The 17,905-nt window shown below is 44.6% G+C and overlaps 1 protein-coding gene and 1 long non-coding RNA gene across 6 annotated transcripts in view; both read right to left on the bottom strand.

Annotated features, from left to right (window-relative positions):
- Positions 1 to 17,905, bottom strand: part of CTPS1 (CTP synthase 1) — a 223,370-nt gene that overhangs the window by 32,652 nt on the left and 172,813 nt on the right. The gene's annotated exons all lie outside the window — the stretch shown is intronic.
- LOC135051002 (uncharacterized) lies at positions 7,834 to 8,563 on the bottom strand. The gene is made up of 3 exons (XR_010241984.1): positions 8,480 to 8,563; positions 8,318 to 8,399; positions 7,834 to 8,030 (listed from the first exon to the last, which is right to left on the bottom strand). It is a non-coding gene; the product is annotated as an uncharacterized LOC135051002 (long non-coding RNA).

The following is a 17,905-nucleotide window of genomic DNA, read 5'->3' on the forward strand; positions in this document are numbered from 1 at the left end:
GTAGCGGCCGGGGAGCGGAGGATTTGTAAGCGGTGCTGTAGCGGCCGGGGAGCAGAGAGCACTGAGCCCGCCATACAGAGCGGGAGTTAGCTCCGCCCCCCGCTCTGGCGCCAAGTTCAAAAATGAAACCCGCTGTTGAACTTGAAGCGGGAAGCGCCTTGTATCTCCCTGGCCGCCTGTATGCTGCGGCCGGGGAGCGGAGAGCGCTGATCCCGCCGTACAGAGCGGGGAGCATGTATCACCCGGCTGCATGTATACTGCGGCCGGGGAGTGGAGAGCGCTGAGCCCGCTTACAGAGCGGGCTGAAGCTCCCACTAATGTTTAAAATACAAAGTGCGCCCTTCATACGCTCCAGCCTACTGGGGAGTTAAGGGGTCCAAGCACCACATATCCTTAATACTGACAGTGTAAAATAATAAATCAGTCTGGAAGGAGGGGAGGGGGGGGGATTGTACTCACCGCTGTCCTTCCCGACACACGCCGCACTCAGCGGTGTTTACACTGCTCGACAGAGCGGCCCCGACACGCGCCGCACGCAGCGGTGTCCGGCCAACTCAGGAGAGCTCAGTGTCTCCCTCAGCCGGGGCCCATCCCGAGCCGCACGCAGCTGCGATGGGACCCCGCCGGCAGCTCCCGCGGTGCAGACTGGCAGTGGCAGAGCTGCCAGTCTGTGTGTGTAAGTAAGAAAAATAAAATAAAGAAAAAATAAAAATTTCTTCAGCTAAACCCAAACTAAACTAAGACTGACTTGGAGGGGAGATAGTAGGGGAGGAGCTAGCCACAGTGTGAGAATTTTAAAGTGCCAGCTCCCAATTACTGCCTACTATTTCCCCATTGTAACTACGGTCCAGTGGCCCCTAGTGGATGAAGGAGAAAATAAGATTTTACTCACCGGTAAATCTATTTCTCGTAGTCCGTAGTGGATGCTGGGAACTCCGTAAGGACCATGGGGAATAGCGGGCTCCGAAGGAGGCTGGGCACTCTAGAAAGATTTATGACTACCTGGTGTGCACTGGCTCCTCCCACTATGACCCTCCTCCAAGCCTCAGTTAGGACACTGTGCCCGGACGAGCTGACATAATAAGGAAGGATTTTGAATCCCGGGTAAGACTCATACCAGCCACACCAATCACACCGTACAACTCGTGATACTATATCCAGTTTGACAGTATGAAAACAACTGAGCCTCTCAACAGATGGCTCAACAATAACCCTTTAGTTAGCAATAACTATTTACAAGTATTGCAGACAATCCGCACTTGGGATGGGCGCCCAGCATCCACTACGGACTACGAGAAATCGATTTACCGGTGAGTAAAATCTTATTTTCTCTGACGTCCTAGTGGATGCTGGGAACTCCGTAAGGACCATGGGGATTATACCAAAGCTCCCAAACGGGCGGGAGAGTGCGGATGACTCTGCAGCACCGAATGAGAGAACTCAAGGTCCTCCTCAGCCAGGGTATCAAATTTGTAGAATTTTGCAAACGTGTTTGCCCCTGACCAAGTAACAGCTCGGCAAAGTTGTAAAGCCGAGACCCCTCGGGCAGCCGCCCAAGATGAGCCCACCTTCGCTGTGGAATGGGCTTTCACTGATTTAGGATGCGGCAGTCCAGCCGCAGAATGCTCCTGCTGAATCGTGTCACAGATCCAGCGAGCGATAGTCTGCTTAGAAGCAGGAGCACCCAGCCTGTTGGGTGCATACAGGATAAATAGCGAGTCAATTTTCCTGACTCTAGCCGTCCTGGAAACATATTTTTTCAAGGCCCTGACTACGTCCAGTAACTTGGAATCCTCCAAGTCCCTAGCAGCCGCAGGCACCACAATAGGTTGGTTCAAGTGAAAAACTGATACCACCTTAGGGAGAAACTGGGGACGAGTCCTCAATTCTGCCCTATCCATATGGAAAATCAGATAAGGGCTTTTACATGACAAAGCCGCCAATTCTGACACACGCCTGGCCGAAACCAAGGCCAATAACATGACCACTTTCAACGTGAGATATTTTAGATCCACGGTTTTTAGTGGTTCAAACCAATGTGATTTTAAGAAACTCAACACCACGTTGAGATCCCAAGGTGCCACTGGAGGCACAACTGGGGGCTGAATATGCAGCACTCCTTTTACAATGTCTGAACTTCAGGTACTGAAGCTAATTTTTTCTGGAAGAAAATCGACAGAGCCGAGATCTGTATCTTAATGGAGCCTAATTTTAGGCCCATAGACACTCCTGCTTGTAGGAAATGCAGAAATCGACCTAGTTGAAATTCCTCTGTTGGTGCCTTTTTGGCATCACACCAAGCAACATATTTCCGCCATATGCGGTGATAATGTTTTGCAGTAACATCTTTCCTGGCTTGAATCAGCGTAGGAATGACTTCCTCCGGAATGCCCTTTTCCTTTAGGATCCGGCGTTCAACCGCCATGCCATCAAAACGTAGCTGCGGTAAGTCTTGGAACAGACAGGGCCCCTGCTGCAGCAGGTCCTGTCTGAGCGGCAGAGGCCATGGGTCCTCTGATATATAGTTTCTTGAAGTTCTGGGTACCAGGCTCTTCTTGGCCAATCCGGAACCACGAGTATCGTTCTTGCTCCTCGCCTTCTTATTATTCTCAGTACCTTTGGTATGAGAGGCAGAGGGGGGAACACATAAACCGACTGGTACACCCACGGTGTTACCAGAGCGTCCACAGCTATCGCCTGAAGGTCCCTTGACCTGGCGCAATATCTTTTATAGCTTTTTGTTGAGGCGGGACGCCTTCATGTCCACCTGTGGCCTTTCCCAATGGTGTACAATCCTTTGGAAGACTTCTGGATGAAGTCCCCACACTCTCGGGTGGAAGTCGTGTCTGCTGAGAAGATCTGCTTCCCAGTTGTCCACTCCGGGAATGAACACTGCTGACAGTGCTAACACATGATTTTCCGCCCATCGGAGAATCCTTGTGGCTTCTGCCATCGCCATCCTGCTTCTTGTGCCGCCCTGTTGGTTTACATGGGCGACTGCCGTGATGTTGCCTGATTGGATCAGGACCGGCTGGTTTTGAAGCAGAGGCCTTGCCTGACTCAGGGCATTGTAAATGGCCCTCTGTTCCAGAATATTTATGTAGGGAAGTCACCTGACTTGACCAAAGTCCCTGGAAGGTTCTTCCCTGTGTGACTGCCCCCCAGCCTCAAAGGCTGGCATCCATGGTCACTAGGACCTAGTCCTGTATGTCAAACCTGCGGCCCTCTTGAAGATGGGCACTCTGCAGCCACTACAGTAGAAATACCCTGGTCCTTGGAGACAGGGTTATCAGCCTAATGCATCTGAAGATGCGACCCGGACCACTTGTCTAACAGGTCCCCCTGAAAAGTTCTTGCATGGAACCTGGCGAATGGGATTGCTTCGTAGGAAGCTATCATTTTTCCCAGGACTCGCGTGCAAAGATGCACCGATAACTGTTTTGGCTTCAGGAGGTCTCTGACTAGAGATGACAGCTCCTTGGCTTTCTCCTCCTGGAGAAACACTTATTTCTGGTCTGTGTCCAGAACCATCCCCAGGAACAGTAGACGTGTCGTAGGAACCAGCTGTGACTCTGGACTGTTTAGAATCCAACCGTGCTGTTGTAGCACTTTCCAAAATAGTGCTACCCCGACTAGCAACTGCTCCTTGGACCTCGCCCTTATAAGGAGATTGTCCAAGTACGGGATAATTAAAAACTCCCCTTTTCGAAGGAGTATCCTCATTCCGGCCATTACCATGGTAACACCCTCGGTGCCCTGTACAGTCCAAACGGCAGATTCTGGACTTGGTAATGGTAATCCTGTACCACAATCTGAGGTACTCCTGGCGAGGATAGTAAATAGGGACATGCAGGTAAGCATCCTTGATGTCAGGTAAGCATCCTTGATGTCCCGGGATACCATGTAATCCCCCTCGTCCAGGCTTGCAATAACCGCCCTGAGCGATTGCATCTTGAACTTGAATTTTTTATGTATGTGTTCAAGGATTTTAAATATAAAAAAGGGTCACACCGAACCATGCGGTTTCGGTACCCCAAAACCGTGTGGAATAGCAACCCCGTCCTTGTTGGAGTAGGGGCACCTTAAGTATTACCTGCTGGGAATACAGCTTATTAATTGCCTCTAACACAGCCTCCCTGCCTGAGGGAGTTGTCGGCAAGGCATATTTGAGGAAACGGCGGGGGAAGACATATCGAATTCCAGCATGTACCCTGAAATACTACTTGAATGAAACAGGGATCCACCTGTGAGCGAGCCCACTGATCGCTGAAATTTTTGAGACGGCCCCCCACCGTACCTGGCTACACCTGTGGAGCCCCCGCGTCATGCTGTGGACTCAGAGGAAGCGAGAGAAGAATTATGATTCTGGGAACAGGCTGACTGGTGCAGCTTTTTCCCTCTTCCGTTGTCTCTGTACAGAAAGGAAGCGCCATTGACCCGCTTGCTTTTCTGAAGCCGAAAGGACTGTACCAGATAATACAGTGCTTTCTTAGTCTGTGAGGAAAATTGAGGTAAAAATATTTCTTCCCAGCTGTTGCTGCGGATACGAGGTCCCAGAGACCATCCCCAAATAATTCCTCACCCTTATAAGGCAGAATCTCTATGCGCCTTTTAAGGGCAGCATCACCTGTCCAGTGACAGGTCTCTAATACCCTCCTGACAGAATGGACATTACATTCATTTTGGATGCCAGCCGGCAAAATATCCCTCTGTGCATCCCTCATATATAAGACGACGTCTTTAATATGTTCTCATGTTAGCAAACTAGTATGTTTGACAGGGTCACCGACCACGCTGCAGCAGCACGCTCTGCAGGTTTCAGTCTAGTACCTGAGTGTGTAAATACAGACTTCAGGATAGCCTCCTGCTTTTTATCAACAGGTACCTTCAAAGTGGCCGTTCCTAAAACGGCAGTGCCAAACCTATTTTGACAACCGTGTGAGCGCCTTATCCACCCTAGGGGATATCTCCCAGCGTAACTTATCCCCTGGCGGGAAAAGGTACGCCATCAGTAACTTTTTAGAAATTACCAGTTTCTTATCAGGGGGAACCCACGCTTTTCACACACTTCATTCATTCATCTGACGGGGGAACAAAACACTGCCTGCTTTTTCTCCCTAAACATAAAAACCCATTTTTAGAGGTTAATGTCAGAAATGTGTAACACATTTTTTATTGCCGGGATCAAGTCACGGATGTTCCTAGTGGATTGTGTATATGTCTCAACCTTGTCGACACTGGAGTCAGACTCCGTGTCGACATCTGTGTCTGCCATCTGAATGAGCGGGCGTTTTTGAGCCCCTGATGGCCTTTGAGACGCCTGGGCAGGCACGGGCTGAGAAGCCGGCTGTCCCACAGCTGTTACGTCATCCACCCTTTTATGTAAGGAGTTGACACTGTCGGTTAATACCTTTTACCTAACCATCCACTCTGGTGTCGGCCCCACAGGGGGCGACATCACATTTATCGGCATCTGCTCCGTCACTATATAAGCCTCCTCCTCAAACATGTCGACACAGCTGTACCGACACACCGCACACACACAGGGAATGCTCTGACTGAGGACAGGACCCACAAAGCCCTTTGGGGAGACAGAGAGAGTATGCCAGCACACACCAGAGCGCTATATAATGTGGGGATTAACACTATAACTGAGTGAATTTTCCCCCATAGCTGCTTATATATACAATATTGCGCCTAAATTTAGTGCCCCCCCTCTCTTTTTAACCCTTTGAGCCTGAAAACTACAGGGGAGAGCCTGGGGAGCTTTCTTCCAGTTGCACTGTGAAGAGAAAATGGCGCCAGTGTGTCTGAGGGAGATAGCTCCGCCCCTTTTCCGCGGCCTATTCTCCCGCTTTTTCCTGGATTCTGGCAGGGGTATTTACCACATATATAGCCTCTGGGGCTATATATTGTGGTATTTTTGCCAGCCAAGGTGTTTTTATTGCTGCTCAGGGCGCCCCCCCCAGCGCCCTGCACCCTCAGTGACCGGAGTGTGAAGTGTGCATGAGGAGCAATGGCGCACAGCTGCAGTGCTGTGCGCTACCTTGGTGAAGACTGATGTCTTCTGCCGCCGATTTTCCGGACCTCTCCTTGCTTCTGGCTCTGTAAGGGGGACGGCGGCGCGGCTCCGGGACCGAACACCAAGGACTGGGCCTGCGGTCGATCCCTCTGGAGCTAATGGTGTCCAGTAGCCTAAGAAGCCCAATCCGGCTGCAAGCAGGCGAGTTCGCTTCTTCTCCCCTTAGTCCCTCGCTGCAGTGAGCCTGTTGCCAGCAGGTCTCACTGAAAATAAAAAACCTAATTCTATACTTTCTTTCTAGAGGCTCAGGAGAGCCCCTAGTGTGCATCCAACCTCGGCCGGGCACAAGATCTAACTGAGGCTTGGAGGAGGGTCATAGTGGGAGGAGCCAGTGCACACCAGGTAGTCATAAATCTTTCTAGAGTGCCCAGCCTCCTTCGGAGCCCGCTATTCCCCATGGTCCTTACGGAGTTCCCAGCATCCACTAGGACGTCAGAGAAAATAGCCTTAAACCAAGGCAAAGTGTAACCTGCATACCAGCATGAACCAACAAACAAAATAACAGAGTGTAAGGGTGTGAACACGGTGTGCCCCAGATGGAATCAGAGAAAATAAAAAAATAAAAAAGGTAAATACAAATATTCCATTTTCTCTTGCATCCAATCTGGGGGACTCTGCTCACCATGGTATGTTCAAAAGCTGTCCCCAGGGGAGGGTACGCTCAGTAGCTTCTGTCGCAAATTGGCATTTCTGATTACGAACACATGAAATCTGTACAATTTCTTGAATGTGGGAACAGAGGAGCAAGTGGCCAACAGACACAATGGACTACCCCATGTCATGCTACTCAAGAAGCACTCACCCCCGGGTCATTCCACATCAAACATAGCCATTTTCATGACCATCACCAATTTCAATGAAATTTGCTGTGCTTGTTAGGTCTGACGAGAAACTAATTTACACCAAATTTCAACATCATAGGTTGGATATTTTTGGAGGTGGAGCCATTTAAAAATGAACAAAATATGCAATTTTACTGCTGCGGGGGTCTTTTCGTTTGCCTGTAACTTGAGTTCTAATTAAAGACAGATGAAATTAGTGTAATTTTGAAACTTATGACTAGATCTTTTCACTTCAATTATAATTTAGTAAGGTAGTGCTAAAAAAAAAAAGTTTAATAGCCTTAGACCTCAATTTTTTTAAAAAAGGGATTTTTTATTTTTTTTATAAGTTCTCCCATATTTCATTTAAACATGTACCAAATTTCACTTTGGGACTTCCATGGGATAATGCGATAATAATTTACTGACAAGCAGGCAGCTAAATTATACAAAATTCTCACTTGCAGACAGTGTATTATAAAGTCTTGAAAAACAGCAATAGAACACATACATACATATTATATATATATATATATATATTTGTAGAAAAAGTGTAAGACCTTTATCGCGCTATAGATATAAAAAGCTACACCAAGGGGAAGTACCCCCTGTTAGACGTGGGTACAATGGTTAAGAATAAGAAAGGTAAAGTTTCCCCAGGGAGCTGGTGATTTTCTTTGGTATATCAAGAGTTGTCACTTATAATGAAAATTCATGAGAAATAGACTTATTTATTTAATAAAATACAGTAAAATAAGCTGTATCACAATATGTCCAAAGTGACAATCAACAAAGTTACATACAAATATTTGTGTTGGTAACAATTCATTTCAGTCACATATCAACATGATGATTGATCTTCCTTGAAGATAAGACAAAAACCGCTGTCTTAACCCAACGCGTTTCGTCCTACGGACTTCATCAGGGGTTATATTTATAATCTAAACAATGTAGAAAGCATTTCATAAATATATCGTTTTGTTTATCTGCAGTGTACTCATGTGAATTGCAGTTACAATGTATACATACCAAAGGATCACAGTATGGATAAGCAACTTAGCGTATCTTCAAAGATAAATAAAAACACTTAAAAGCGATATCGAACTAGATCTCACCACATGGGATATCTGTAAATTCAAATAATGGCAGGATAAGAATATATATGAGGAGGAGTGGAGGATAACAACTGAATGATAGACAAATGGGGTTTCCTTTAATAGATCAAATCTGACCTATTTGGTCTGTGTTAACATTACAAACCAAGTTAGTTAAATTATATAGTTAAATTATTATAGGAATTTATTATATTCATCATTTATAAGCTAGATGGAGCTGTTAGAAAAATTTATCATATTCATCATTTATAGACTAAAATGGGGGACATATCATATTCAAATGATATATTTGTACATACCAATTCAGCAGATAATTAGATGTAATTCATTCTACTGAGCCAAATTATGTTTGGAGATTTCTGAGAGCAATTGTATTTAAACCTATAATGGAAAACACATTTCTAATATTATATGGGTATGATATATACTAAAAATGCTGGCCCATAATTTTTCATACATACCAATTGCGTTGAAAAATAGCTCATAGAGCAGCTTTTCACTTAATCACATCCAAGCGTGGATTTTACACAACGCAGAAAACTGTAATTATACCTATGATGGAGCAGAATGTATAAATAAGGGAATAAAGATATGGATACACAAATAATTCTGATCAGCTCAAGCTCTAGTCAGAATTAGGGGTATATGCAATTCACGGCGAATCGCGGCAATTTTTCGCCGTTTTTTAATTCGACTAAATTCGCCAGGTGAATTCCGGAAGGTGGCTTCCGGAATTCACCATATTCAATGAAAAACGGATTCGCCAGAGTCGCGGGCGAAAATCGGCCGATTTGGCGGATTTTTCCGCGATTTTAAAAAACGGTAAAAAACTGGAAAAACCCGAAAAAAAAATGGCGTGGGGTCCCCCCTCCAAAGCATAACCAGCCTCGGGCTCATCGAGCTGGTCCTGGTTCTAAAAATCCGGGGAAAAATTGGCCAGGGATCCCCCGTATTTTTAAAACCAGCACCGGGCTCTGCGCCTGGTGCTGGTGCCAAAAATACGGGGGACAAAAAGAGTAGGGGTCCCCCGTATTTTTAACACCAGCATCGGGCTCCACTAGCTGGACAGATAATGCCACAGCCGGGGGTCACTTTTATGCCGTGCCCTGCGGCCGTGGCATTAAATATCCAACTAGTCACCCCTGGCCGGGGTACCCTGGGGGAGTGGGGACCCCTTCAATCAAGGGGTCCCCCCCCCCCCAGCCACCCAAGGGCCAGGGGTGAAGCCCGAGGCTGTCCCCCCCCATCCAATGGGCTGCGGATGGGGGGGCTGATAGCCTTTTGTGATGATAAAAAGATATTGTTTTTTCCAGTAGTACTACAAGTCCCAGCAAGCCTCCCGCGCAAGCTGGTACTTGGAGAACCACAAGTACCAGCATGCGGGAGAAAAACGGGCCCGCTGGTACCTGTAGTACTACTGGGAAAAAAATACCCAAATAAAAACAGGATACAGACAACGTGACAAGTAAAACTTTATTACACACTACCGACACACACATACTTACCTATGTTGACACGCCGACTGCCACGGTCTCCGACGATCCGAGGGTACCTGTGAAAAAATGATACTCACCTTCCAGCGTCCAGAGATAAATCCACGTCCAGAGAGATAAATCCACGTACTTGTAAAAAAAAAAAAAAAAAAAAAAACCGCAAATACCCGCTCCATACCGGACTAGAAAGGGGTCCAATGCTTTCACATCAGACCCCTTTCTCCCGAATGCCGGGACACCACGTGACTCCTGTCACTGAAGTCCCTTCAGCCAATCAGGAAGCGCTACTTCCGTGGCGCTCACCTGATTGGCTGTGCGCTGTCTGTACTGTGACAGCGCATCGCAAAGCCGCTCCATTACTTTCAATGGTGGGAACTTTGCGGGTAGCGGTGGGGTCACCCGCCGGTCAGCCGCTGACCGGCGGGTGACCTCACCGCTAGCCGCTAAGTTCCCACCATTGAAAGTAATGGAGCGGCTTTGCGATGCGCTGTCACAGTACAGACAGCGCACAGCCAATCAGGTGAGCGCAACGAAGTTGCGCTTCCTGATTGGCTTAGAGACCTTTCTGTGACAGCTGTCACTGACAGGTCTCATTCGTGGAAAGGTGTCCCATGTGTCAGCATGGGACCCCTTTCAGTCCAGTGGTCGGGTATTTGCGTCTTCTTTTTTTGCCAAGTACGTGGATTTATCTCTGGACCATGGCTGAGGTGAGTATATTGAACTTTTCTTTTCAGGTATCCGTGGATTCTACATGGAGAAGAGGACCGATGTCGGCGTGTGAACATAGGTAAGTATGTGTGTGTCGACGTATGAAATAAAGTTTTACTGTCGACGGTGTGTGTGTCCTGTTTTTGTTTGGGTATTTTTTCCCCAGTAGCACTACAGGTACCAGCGGGCCCGTTTTTCTCCCGCATGCTAGTACTTGTGGTTCTCCAAGTACCAGCTTGCGGGGGAGGCTTGCTGGGACTTGTAGTACTACTGGAAAAAACTATATCTTTTTATTATCACAAAAGGCTATCAGCCCCCCCATCCGCAGCCCATTGGATGGGGGGGGGGACAGCCTCGGGCTTCACCCCTGGCCCTTGGGTGGCTGGGGGGGGGGGACCCCTTGATTGAAGGGGTCCCCACTCCCCCAGGGTACCCCGGCCAGGGGTGACTAGTTGGATATTTAATGCCACGGCCGCAGGGCACGGCATAAAAGTGACCCCCGGCTGTGGCATTATCTGTCCAGCTAGTGGAGCCCGGTGCTGGTGTTAAAAATACGGGGGACCCCTACTCTTTTTGTCCCCCGTATTTTTGGCACCAGCACCAGGCGCAGAGCCCGGTGCTGGTTTTAAAAATACGGGGGATCCCCGGTCAATTTTCCCCCCGCATTTTTAGAACCAGGACCAGCTCGAAGAGCCCGAGGCTGGTTATGCTTTGGAGGGGGAACCCCACGCCATTTTTTTTTTTTATTTTACCGTTCCAGCATAAAAAAAAATAAAAAATATATATTTTAAAAAATATATAAAATAATATTTGTGCCTCCAAAAAAAAAAAAAAAAAAGTACCTAAACCCTTATAATAAAAATAGATCTGCTATTCCCGAAAAAAAAAAACACAAAAAAAAACATGTTTAAAATTTTTTTATTTGTTTTCACCCTCCAAAGTGTGGCGGATTGAAAATGACGAATTTGCTGTCTAAAAGCACTGCTGTCGAATTTCCAAACTTGAATTGAATATGCTTTGGTCGAATTGCAGCACTTGTATCATTGCAGAAAAGTCGAATTTGCAAAAATTCGAATTTCAAAAAGTCGAATTTTGAAAGTCCGTTTTTTGGTCGGAAAGCACTGAATTGCATAGGCGATTTTTTTTTTTGGTCGAAAATGACCCGAAATTCGTCAATTTCGGGAATTCGACCGCAATTGCATATACCCCTTAATGTTTTAGGAAGGTATTAATCATTATCAAAAATATACTGAAGGGTTCTACCAGAATTTATTTGTATCTGATTTAAAATGGCAAAAAGATATATAAACCCTTTTTATCTAAATATTAAATAATGTGTTGAAATTAGATACCTTCGTTTTCCGAACATCCAGGACTATTTATCAGATGTGTATTATCATGTTCACATTTAGAAGCTATATATTAGGAGAAAAATGCTGTAGATCAACTGAAAAGTGGATTTTGGATTATATATATATATATATATATATATATATATATATATATATAGTCGCCTAGTTCAAACAGCAGCGGCACTCGTGGGATTTGTAGTCAAAGATCAACGTGTATTTCACATCAAGATAGCCGACGTTTCGGGGCACACACGCCCCTTTGTCAAGGTGAGTAACATACAAACAACAAACAAGTGCATACCTTTATACTGTGAAGAAGCCCGCCAGTGCTTCTTCACAGTATAAAGGTATGCACTTGTTTGTTGTTTGTATGTTACTCACCTTGACAAAGGGGCGTGTGTGCCCCGAAACGTCGGCTATCTTGATGTGAAATACACGTTGATCTTTGACTACAAATCCCACGAGTGCCGCTGCTGTTTGAACTAGGCGACTATATCATTTTTTCCAGAAGGCACCGGGGTGTTACTGACAGAGGGGTGAGTGCCGGTCCATACAAAGACTATATATATATATATATATATATATATATATATATATATATATATATATATATATATATATATATCCTTATTATCAAAGCCTCAAGATTTTTTAGGGCTAATATTTAACTCCACACATTCTAATTATTAACATCATTTATAATTACACACCAATAAAATATAGAAGACCATGAGATCAGTATGCTTACCTCTCTGCATTCAGTAATGCTCCTAGCTGCTGCACAAATTTGGACTGAAAAGGCTGGGTTATTTAAACCCCACTACCCGTGACATCACTTCCTTTAATTAAATTATCTACTTAGAGTGTTAAAGGATTATTTACCATCCATAATAGATACTGTGTACTAAATTCACTTAGGCAAAGTTTAAGTGCTTGTTACCACAGGGCCAATACTATAGAACAATGAGCCTTTTCGGAGGTGGAGAGATTAATTAAATAATTGCGTTCCACAGCCATTGCGGCGTGCGTTCCATCGTCGCTTATGTGCTTCCTGTAATTGTAGAGCTCAGCTGTGAAGCCGCACCAAGCGGCGATGCTCCGTGACTCAGTGCACCATGGCAACCGATTGTAGCCTTGACGCGCTTCCGCCTTCTGGCGCGTCATGCGTTTCAGTATTCATGGACTTCCTGCATATGCGTTCCAACCAGCGTGTGTGGATTGTGTTGTGTACAACTAAGATGTTGTTATTACATTAAAGGTGTGAACGAACCATTATCATTTCAAGCAAGACAATTTGAGTAATTTATATAGTTACCGTACATATATGTTACCTATGGGTTTAATTCACATTTTACTTAAAGGGCCACTATATTACGAGTCCATGATAGACCTAAATGTAATTAGTCAATATTTAAGAAAAATACCAAATAACAATATTATTTAAACCTTAATGTGAATTGTTTAATAGTGCACTTATTGAATATTGGTTATGATTAAATATGGTCGATTACATAACTATGACCCTATTGGTCAAATACATTTATTCCAGGTCACCTATAATTAATTGTGATCTAAGTATATTTAAATCCTAAATGAGAATCTAATCCTTAGTGTCATTTTCCTATACAATTACACCTTATTTGTGATTATTCAATAGTGCATATATTTAATCACTTCTATTGTTATATCATGATAAATTGTGATCAATTAAATGAATATATCCTATTAATTATCACAATAGGATTGTGTATCAATCATATTAAAGTGTCTCACATAACATATTGATATAACCTCCTATAATTAAATATGGTACAGATGTGTTTAACTCATTTTAATCCCAAATAAAATCATTAATAAATCCTTACTATTCTGTGGTTGCCATTTTAAACCACCTGTGATTTAGTGTATTTCATTGTTTAATCCCTTTACCCCTAAATTTGATGGTCGTGGTTAATTCCAATTTAAACTATGTGGTACCCTTAACATTATATGATTACTATCTGGAATAATTTATCCATTCATTAACCAAACCCATATGGCTGAGGCATCTATAATAATGGGACGTTATACGGATACCCATGGTAATATGGAGAGTACCTGGCATATAATCTCATGGTCCTCTATTTACAACACCATGCATATTTACATAAATCGCACCATAATATACTCGAGTATCTAACACAAAATCATGCCTTTACATACATATATTTACAGTATGAGCATAGGTCAATCAACATCCATTTACTGCAACTTCATGGTCGCCTCATATTGCTCTAGTTTCCTTAAACACTTTGCTGATACTTATTCTTTCGAAAAAGAGATGAAAACAGAAAAGAAGAAAGAGCCTCAAATCATGGGTGTAAACTTCGACTGATGTTTCATGATATAACAAGATCTATAAGAAAGAAACAATATCAATGCCCTCGTTATGGCCAATGGGAGACTGGGTGTCTAGAGTGTAGATCCAAAACGTTTCACGTTTAGCCAAAGTGAGTTCTCGACTGCTACCTCTTGTATCAACTGGTATAAATTCCAGCACCGTGAAAGAAAAATTGTCCCTGCAGACTACGGAATTATGTTTTTCTCCATAGTGTCTAGCCAAACTATGAGTGGTCATCTTATTTTTTATATTTCTATACACACACATACATATATACACATACATACATAGAGATATATATATATATCTCTATCTATCTATATCTATATCTATCTATACACACACACATATACACACGGAAGTTCCAGTATCCTGGAGGGGCACTCTCCTTGAGACAATGGATCAAATCACCACATCAGGGTATAATCATAGGCTTTAATAGGTCGACGTTTCGGCTCAGAAACTCGAGCCTCTCTCAAGACCAGCCATAAATTTGAAGAAGTCAAAATCAGCAACATAAATAATGTCATTTAACCAGCTCCACAGACTAGTGGCCCTGGGGTCCTATGCCCTAGACAACTATTCAGTCCTAAATCAGGAGCTCCATGACAGTGGTCCACTTAACTTCAGGGACTGCTGGTAAACTGGTTATCTGGTATGAGGTTATTAGGTTTCCTGATTTAAGACTGAATAGTTGTCTAGGGCATAGGACCCCAGGGCCACTAGTCTGTGGAGCTGGTTAAATGGCATTATTTATGTTGCTGATTTGACTTCTTCAAATTTATGGCTTGTCTTGAGAAAGGCTTGAGTTTCTGAGCCGAAACGTCGACCTATTAAAGCCTATGATTATACCCCGATGTGATGATTTGATCCATTGTCTCAAGGAGAGTGCCCCTCCAGGATACTGGAACTTCCGTGTATATTTGTGGACCCACCGATGGAAGGTGGATTACACTGGGAGCACCCCAATCAACATTGAATGACGGAGGAAAGTGCAGGATCTACACGAATATAATATTATATATATATATATATATATATATATATATATATATATATATATATATATATATATATATATATATATATATACATACATACATACATACACACACACACACATACATACATGCATACATACATACACAGGTTGAGTCTCCCTTATCCAAAATGCTTGGGACCAGAGGTACTTTGGATATGGGATTTTTCCGTATTTTGGAATAATTGCATACCATAGTGAGATATCATGGTGATGGGACCTAAATCTAAGCACAGAATGCATTTATGTTACATATACACCTTATACACACAGCCTGAAGGTCATTTTAGCCAATATTTTTTATAACTTTGTGCATTAAACAAAGTGTGTGTACATTCACACAATTCATTTATGTTTCATATACACCTTATACACACAGCCTGAAGGTCATTTAATACATTATTTTTAATAACTGTGTATTAAACAAAGTTTGTGTACATTGAGACATCAAAAAACAAAGGTTTCACTATCTCACTCAAAAAAGTCCGTATTTCGGAATATTCCGTATTTCGGAATATATGGATATGGGATACTCAACCTGTATATATATATATATATATATATAACAGATATAATAAGAATTTACTTACCGATAATTCTATTTCTCGTAGTCTGTAGTGGATGCTGGGAACTCCGTAAGGACCATGGGGAATAGCGGCTCCGCAGGAGTCTGGGCACATCTAAAGAAAGCTTTAGGATCACCTGGTGTGCACTGGCTCCTCCCCCTATGACCCTCCTCCAAGCCTCAGTTAGGATACTGTGCCCGGACGAGCGTACACAATAAGGAAGGATTTTGAATCCCGGGTAAGACTCATACCAGCCACACCAATCACACTGTACAACTTGTGATCTGAACCCAGTTAACAGCATGATAATAGAGGAGCCTCTAGAAAAGATGGCTCACTACAGCAATAACCCGAATTTTTTGGTAACAATAATTATGTACCAGTATTGCAGACAATCCGCACTTGGGATGGGCGCCCAGCATCCACTACGGACTACGAGAAATAGAATTATCGGTAAGTAAATTCTTATTTTCTCTGACGTCCTAGTGGATGCTGGGAACTCCGTAAGGACCATGGGGATTATACCAAAGCTCCCAAACGGGCGGGAGAGTGCAGATGACTCTGCAGCACCCAATGAGAGAACTCCCGGTCCTCCTCAGCCAGGGTATCAAATTTGTAGAATTTTACAAACGTATTTGCTCCTGACCAAGTAACTGCTCGGCAAAGTTGTAAAGCCGAGACCCCTCGGGCAGCTGCCCAAGATGAGCCCACCTTCCTTGTGGAGTGGGCATTTACAGATTTTTTGGCTGTGGCAGGCCTGCCACAGAATGTGCAAGCTGAATTGTACTACAAATCCAACGAGCAATAGTCTGCTTAGAAGCAGGAGCACCCAGCTAGTTGGGTGCATACAGGATAAACAGCGAGTCAGATTTCTTGACTCCAGCCGTCCTGGAAACATATATTTTCCGGGTCCTGACAACGTCTAGCAACTTGGAGTCCTCCAAGTCCCTAGTAGCCGCAGGCACCACAATAGGTTTGGTTCAGGTGAACGCTGAAACCACCTTAGGGAGAAACTGAGGACGAGTCCTCAATTCCGCCCTGTCCGAATGGAAAATCAGATAAGGGCTTTTACAGGATAAAGCCACCAATTCTGACACGCGCCTGGCCCAGGCCAGAGCCAACAGCATGACCACTTTTTCTGTGAGATATTTTTAACTCCACAGATTTAAGTGGGTCAAACCAATGTGACTTTTGGAACCCAAAAACCACCTTGAGATCCCAAAGTGCAACTGAAGGCACAAAAGGAGGCTGTATATGCAGTACCCCTTTAACAAACGTCTGAACTTCAGGGACTGAAGCTAGTTCTTTTTTGGAAGAAAATCGACAGAGCCGAAATTTGAACCTTAATGGACCCCAATTTCAGGCCCATAGATACTCCTGTTTGCAGGAAATGTAGGAATCGACCCAGTTGAATTTCCTCCGTCGAGCCTTACTGACCTCGCACCACGCAACATATTTTCGCCAAATGCGGTGATAATGTTTTGCGGTTACATCCTTCCCGGCCTTGATCAGGATAGGGATGACTTCATCCGGAATGCCTTTTTCCTTCAGGATCCGGCGTTCAACCGCCATGCCGTCAACGCAGCCGCGGCAAGTCTTGGAACAGACAAGGTCCCCACTGAAGCAGGTCCCTTCTTAGAGGTAGAGGCCACGGATCCTCCGTGAGCATCTCTTGAAGTTCCGGTTACCAAGTCCTTCTTGGCCAATCCGGAGCCACTAATATAGTGCTTACTCCTCTCCATCTTATCAATCTCAGTACCTTGGGTATGAGAGGCAGAGGAGGGAACCCATACACTGATTGGTACACCCACGGTGTTACCAGAGCATCTACAGCTATTGCCTGAGGGTCCCTTGACCTGGCGCAATACCTGTCGAGTTTTTCCCAACGGTTTATAATCATGTGGAAGACTTCTGGGTGAAGTCCCTACTCTCCCGGGTGGAGGTCGTGCTGAGGAAATCTGCTTCCCAGTTGTCCACTCCCGGAATGAAAACTGCTGACAGTGCTATCACATGGTTTTTCGCCCAGCGAAGAATTTTTGCAGCTTCTGCCATTGCCCTCCTGCTTCTTGTGGCACCCTGTCTGTTTACGTGGGTGACTGCCGTAATGTTGTCCGACTGGATCAACACCGGCTGACCTTGAAGCAGAGGTCTTGCTAAGCTTAGAGCATTGTAAATGGCCCTTAGCTTCAGGATATTTATGTGAAGTGATGTCTCCAGGCTTGACCATAAGCCCTGGATATTCCTTCCCTGTGTGACTGCTCCCCAGCCTCGCAGGCTGGCATCCGTGGTCACCAGGACCCAGTCCTGAATGCCGAATCTGCGGCCCTCTAGAAGATGAGCACTCTGCAA

The sequence above is a fragment of the Pseudophryne corroboree genome, chromosome 2 (assembly GCF_028390025.1).
Source record: "Pseudophryne corroboree isolate aPseCor3 chromosome 2, aPseCor3.hap2, whole genome shotgun sequence".
Lineage (NCBI taxonomy): Eukaryota > Metazoa > Chordata > Amphibia > Anura > Myobatrachidae > Pseudophryne > Pseudophryne corroboree.